Source organism: Dendrobates tinctorius, unplaced genomic scaffold (genome assembly GCF_039654945.1).
Source record: "Dendrobates tinctorius isolate UK_male_01 unplaced genomic scaffold, ASM3965494v1 ptg000178l, whole genome shotgun sequence".
NCBI classification, from domain to species: domain Eukaryota; kingdom Metazoa; phylum Chordata; class Amphibia; order Anura; family Dendrobatidae; genus Dendrobates; species Dendrobates tinctorius.
Genome location: NW_027361845.1, coordinates 1,322,052 through 1,328,674, shown reverse-complemented (window position 1 = coordinate 1,328,674; position 6,623 = coordinate 1,322,052). Strand labels below are relative to the sequence as shown.

At 34.9% G+C, this 6,623-nt stretch overlaps 1 non-coding gene across 1 annotated transcript; it reads right to left on the bottom strand.

Annotated features, from left to right (window-relative positions):
• Positions 1-6,143: 6,143 nt before the first annotated feature.
• TRNAW-CCA (transfer RNA tryptophan (anticodon CCA)) lies at positions 6,144-6,215 on the bottom strand. Its single transcript has one exon. It is a non-coding gene; the product is annotated as a tRNA-Trp (tRNA).
• Between the last annotated feature and the right edge of the window lie 408 nt (positions 6,216-6,623).

Genomic DNA, 6,623 nt, shown 5'->3' with positions numbered 1-6,623 from the left:
TATGTATGTGGTATGTATGTAGCATGTAGTATGTATGTAGCATGCATGTAGCATGCATGTAGTATGTATGTAGCATGCATGTAGTATGTATGTAGCATGCATGTAGTATATATGTAGTATGTATGTAGCATGTAGTATGTATGTAGTATGTGTGTAGTATGTATGTGGTATGTATGTAGCATGTAGTATGTATGTAGCATGCATGTAGTATATATGTAGTATGTAGTATGTATGTAGTATGTATGTGGTATGTATGTAGCATGTAGTATGTATGTAGCATGCATGTAGCATGCATGTAGTATGTATGTAGCATGCATGTAGTATGTATGTAGCATGCATGTAGTATGTATGTAGTATGTATGTAGTATGTATGTAGCATGCAGTATGTATGTAGCATGTATGTAGTATGTATGTAGTATATATGTAGTATGTATGTAGCATGTAGTATGTATGTAGCATGCATGTAGTATATATGTAGTATGTATGTAGCATGCATGTAGTATGTATGTAGTATGTATGTAGTATGTATGTAGCATGCAGTATGTATGTAGCATGCATGTAGTAAGTATGTAGTATGTATGTAGTATGTATGTAGCATGCAGTATGTATGTAGCATGTATGTAGTATGTATGTAGCATGCATGTAGTATGTATGTAGCATGTAGTATGTATGTAGCATGCATGTAGTATGCATGTAGCATGTATGTAGTATGTATGTAGTATATATGTAGTATGTATGTAGCATGTAGTATGTATGTAGCATGCATGTAGTATGTATGTAGTATTTTTTTTTTTTTTTAACATTTAACACATTAGCCGGATGATGGGACTACTACTGTCCCATCATTGGCTAATGTGTCAATCACTGTCATGGTAGAAGGCATCGCCCGATGGGACTTGTAGTCCCATCGGACGATGCCTGCACAGACCCCGGGAGCCTGCACAGCCCCCCGGCAGGCCGGCACAGCCCCCCGGCAGGCCGGCACAGCCCCCCGGAGCCTGCACAGCCCCCCGGCAGGCCGGCACAGCCCCCCGGCAGGCCGGCACAGCCCCCCGGAGCCTGCACAGACCACCGGCAGGCCGGCACAGACCACCGGAGCCTGCACAGACCCCCTGGCAGGCCGGCACAGCCCCCCGAAAGGCCCGTACAGACCCCAGAGAGGCTGTACAAGGGCAGGAAAGGGTTTTTCTTATTCCGATACCGGAAGTCCCATAGACTTGAATGGGACTTCCGGTATCGGAATCGGCGATACCAATACTTTTTTTAAAGATCGGCCGATACCATCCGATACGATACTTTGAAGTATCGGACGGTATCGCTCAACTCTAATCTTAACCCAAACCCAAACATCGATCAAGCTATAAAAATATGAAAGAGCTGCTTGACCATGACGTGATTTGAATACACAACTTTCTGATATGGATTCAGAAGCACTACAGTTGAATTAAGATCTTCACAATCAGATTCAGTGATTTCCAGTCAAAAATTAAGAATCTGGTAATAAACCCTCTTTTCTTACAAATTCAAAGATGGCAATGGTAAAAATAAATTAATAGGTGCTTATGGCATTAATTACATTTATTAATGTTTGGAACTCAATTCCCAATAACAATTCTTATCAAAGTCCTCTTGAAACGATTATAATTTGTAGAACTAAAAAATGCAGTTTCTTAAACACTGCAGCCTGGTAGCAACAAAGTCGAGTTAACTTTTGTCAAGTTGGACTACGCAGTTACTGTTTTCAATAATAACACAAACATCAATCAAGATATGAAAAGACATAAAGAGCTGCTTGACCCCGACGTGATTTGAACACACAACCTTCTGATCTGGAGTCAGACACGCTACCGTTGCTCCACAAGGTCAGTTGAAAAGTGTTGTTGCTCCCATACTTCACATGAAAAGTGCATGATAAAATATATGGACACCATCTTGAAATTTGCTACTTATAATCACAGTTTGGAAAAGATATAAACAAGGATGAATTAAGGTCTTCACTTTCAGATTCAGGGATTTCCAATTAAAAATTTAGAATATAGTAATAAACCCTTTTTTCTTACAAATTCAAAGATGACAATGGTATGAACAAATTAATAGGTGTTTCTGACTTGCCACAAATTTTCTGTTTTGAACTCAGTTCCCAATGATATATCTCATCAAAGGATTGTTGAAAAGATTTTATTCGGTAGAATTAAAAAAGCAATTTTTCAAACATTTTCCTGACAGGTGGCAACAAGATCATGATAATCCATTGTCAGTTAGAATACGCAGTTTCTGTTTTCAATCTTAACCCAAACATCGATCAACTTTTAAAAATATGAAAGAGATACTTGAACGTGACATAATTTAAACATGCATCATTCTGACCAGGAGTAAGGCGCACTACCGTCAGTGTATGAGGACAGCTGTAAAACTTGCTTGCTCCCATAATTCACTTGTAAAGTGCATGAGGAAATATACAGACACCATCTTGAAATTTGCTACTTTAAATCACAGTTTAGAAAAGTAATAACAAGGATGAATTAGGATCTTCACGTTCCGATTCAGGGATTTCCAGTTTAAAGTTTAGATTCTAGTAATAAGCCTGATTTTCTTACAAATTCAAAGATGACAATGGTATGAACAAAGCGATAGGTGTTCCTGGCATTTATTACATTTATTAATGTTTTTAACTCAATTCCCAATAATATTTCTCATCAAAGTATTGTTGATAAGATTTTAATCTATAGAATTAAAAAAACACTTTTTTAAAAACTGTTCTGACCTGTGTCAACAACGTTGTGTTAATCTATTTTCAGTTGGATTACCCAGTTTCTGTTTTCAATCTTAACCCAAACATCGATCAAGCTATAAAAATATGAAAGAGCTGCTTGACCATGACGTGATTTGAATACACAACTTTCTGATATGGATTCAGAAGCACTACAGTTGAATTAAGATCTTCACAATCAGATTCAGTGATTTCCAGTCAAAAATTAAGAATCTGGTAATAAACCCTCTTTTCTTAGAAATTCAAAGATGGCAATGGTAAAAATAAATTAATAGGTGCTTATGGCATTAATTACATTTATTAATGTTTGGAACACAATTCCCAATAACAATTCTTATCAAAGTCCACTTGAAACGATTATAATCTGTAGAACTAAAAAATGCAGTTTCTTAAACACTGCAGCTTGGTAGCAACAAAGTCGAGTTAACTTTTGTCAAGTTGGACTACGCAGTTGCTGTTTTCAATAATAACCCAAACATGAATCAAGATATGAAAAGACATAAAGAGCTGATTGCCCCCGACGTGATTTAAACACGCAACCTTCTGATCTGGAGTCAGACACACTACCATTGCACCACGAGGTCAGTTGAAAAGTGTTGTTGCTCCCATACTTCACATGAAAAGTGCATGATAAAATATATGGACACCATCTTGAAATTTGCTACTTATAATCACAGTTTGGAAAAGATATAAACAAGGATGAATTAAGGTCTTCACTTTCAGATTCAGGGATTTCCAATTAAAAATTTAGAATATAGTAATAAACCCTTTTTTCTTACAAATTCAAAGATGACAATGGTATGAACAAATTAATAGGTGTTTCTGACTTGCCACAAATTTTCTGTTTTGAACTCAGTTCCCAATGATATATCTCATCAAAGGATTGTTGAAAAGATTTTATTCAGTAGAATTAAAAAAGCAATTTTTCAAACACTTTCCTGACAGGTGGCAACAAGATCATGATAATCCATTGTCAGTTAGAATACGCAGTTTCTGTTTTCAATCTTAACCCAAACATCGATCAACTTTTAAAAATATGAAAGAGATACTTGAATGTGACATACTTTAAACATGCATCATTCTGACCAGGAGTAAGGCGCACTACCGTCAGTGTATGAGGACAGCTGTAAAACTTGCTTGCTCCCATAATTCACTTGTAAAGTGCATGAGGAAATATACAGACACCATCTTGAAATTTGCTACTTTAAATCACAGTTTAGAAAAGTAATAACAAGGATGAATTAGGATCTTCACGTTCCGATTCAGGGATTTCCAGTTTAAAGTTTAGATTCTAGTAATAAGCCTGATTTTCTTACAAATTCAAAGATGACAATGGTATGAACAAAGCGATAGGTGTTCCTGGCATTTATTACATTTATTAATGTTTTTAACTCAATTCCCAATAATATTTCTCATCAAAGTATTATTGATAAGATTTTAATCTATAGAATTAAAAAAACACTTTATTAAAAACTGTTCTGACCTGTGTCAACAACGTTGTGTTAATCTATTTTCAGTTGGATTACCCAGTTTCTGTTTTCAATCTTAACCCAAACCCAAACATCGATCAAGCTATAAAAATATGAAAGAGCTGCTTGACCATGACGTGATTTGAATACACAACTTTCTGATATGGATTCAGAAGCACTACAGTTGAATTAAGATCTTCACAATCAGATTCAGTGATTTCCAGTCAAAAATTAAGAATCTGGTAATAAACCCTCTTTTCTTAGAAATTCAAAGATGGCAATGGTAAAAATAAATTAATAGGTGCTTATGGCATTAATTACATTTATTAATGTTTGGAACTCAATTCCCAATAACAATTCTTATCAAAGTCCTCTTGAAATGATTATAATCTGTAGAACTAAAAAATGCAGTTTCTTAAACACTGCAGTCTGGTAGCAACAAAGTCGAGTTAACTTTTGTCAAGTTGGACTACGCAGTTACTGTTTTCAATAATAACCCAAACATCAATCAAGTTATGAAAAGACATAAAGAGCTGATTGACCCCGACGTGATTTGAACACGCAACCTTCTGATCTGGAGTTTGGAAAAGATATAAACAAGGATGAATTAAGGTCTTCACTTTCAGATTCAGGGATTTCCAATTCAAAATTTAGAATATAGTAATAAACCCTTTTTTCTTACAAATTCAAAGATGACAATGGTATGAACAAATTAATAGGTGTTTATGACTTGCCCCAAATTTTCTGTTTTGAACTCAGTTCCCAATGATATATCTCATCAAAGGATTTTTGAAAAGATTTTATTCGGTAGAATTAAAAAAGCAATTTTTCAAACACTTTCCTGACAGGTGGCAACAAGATCATGATAATCCATTGTCAGTTAGAATACGCAGTTTCTGTTTTCAATCTTAACCCAAACATCGATCAACTTTTAAAATTATGAAAGAGATACTTGAACGTGACATACTTTAAACATGCATCATTCTGACCAGGAGTAAGGCGCACTACCGTCAGTGTATGAGGACAGCTGTAAAACTTGCTTGCTCCCATAATTCACTTGTAAAGTGCATGAGGAAATATACAGACACCATCTTGAAATTTGCTACTTTAAATCACAGTTTAGAAAAGTAATAACAAGGATGAATTAGGATCTTCACGTTCCGATTCAGGGATTTCCAGTTTAAAGTTTAGATTCTAGTAATAAGCCTGATTTTCTTACAAATTCAAAGATGACAATGGTATGAACAAAGCGATAGGTGTTCCTGGCATTTATTACATTTATTAATGTTTTTAACTCAATTCCCAATAATATTTCTCATCAAAGTATTGTTGATAAGATTTTAATCTATAGAATTAAAAAAACACTTTTTTAAAAACTGTTCTGACCTGTGTCAACAACGTTGTGTTAATCTATTTTCAGTTGGATTACCCAGTTTCTGTTTTCAATCTTAACCCAAACATCGATCAAGCTATAAAAATATGAAAGAGCTGCTTGACCATGACGTGATTTGAATACACAACTTTCTGATATGGATTCAGAAGCACTACAGTTGAATTAAGATCTTCACAATCAGATTCAGTGATTTCCAGTCAAAAATTAAGAATCTGGTAATAAACCCTCTTTTCTTACAAATTCAAAGATGGCAATGGTAAAAATAAATTAATAGGTGCTTATGGCATTAATTACATTTATTAATGTTTGGAACTCAATTCCCAATAACAATTCTTATCAAAGTCCTCTTGAAACGATTATAATCTGTAGAACTAAAAAATGCAGTTTCTTAAACACTGCAGCCTGGTAGCAACAAAGTCGAGTTAACTTTTGTCAAGTTGGACTACGCAGTTACTGTTTTCAATAATAACACAAACATCAATCAAGATATGAAAAGACATAAAGAGCTGCTTGACCCCGACGTGATTTGAACACACAACCTTCTGATCTGGAGTCAGACACGCTACCGTTGCGCCACAAGGTCAGTTGAAAAGTGTTGTTGCTCCCATACTTCACATGAAAAGTGCATGATAAAATATATGGACACCATCTTGAAATTTGCTACTTATAATCACAGTTTGGAAAAGATATAAACAAGGATGAATTAAGGTCTTCACTTTCAGATTCAGGGATTTCCAATTAAAAATTTAGAATATAGTAATAAACCCTTTTTTCTTACAAATTCAAAGATGACAATGGTATGAACAAATTAATAGGTGTTTCTGACTTGCCACAAATTTTCTGTTTTGAACTCAGTTCCCAATGATATATCTCATCAAAGGATTGTTGAAAAGATTTTATTCGGTAGAATTAAAAAAGCAATTTTTCAAACATTTTCCTGACAGGTGGCAACAAGATCATGATAATCCATTGTCAGTTAGAATACGCAGTT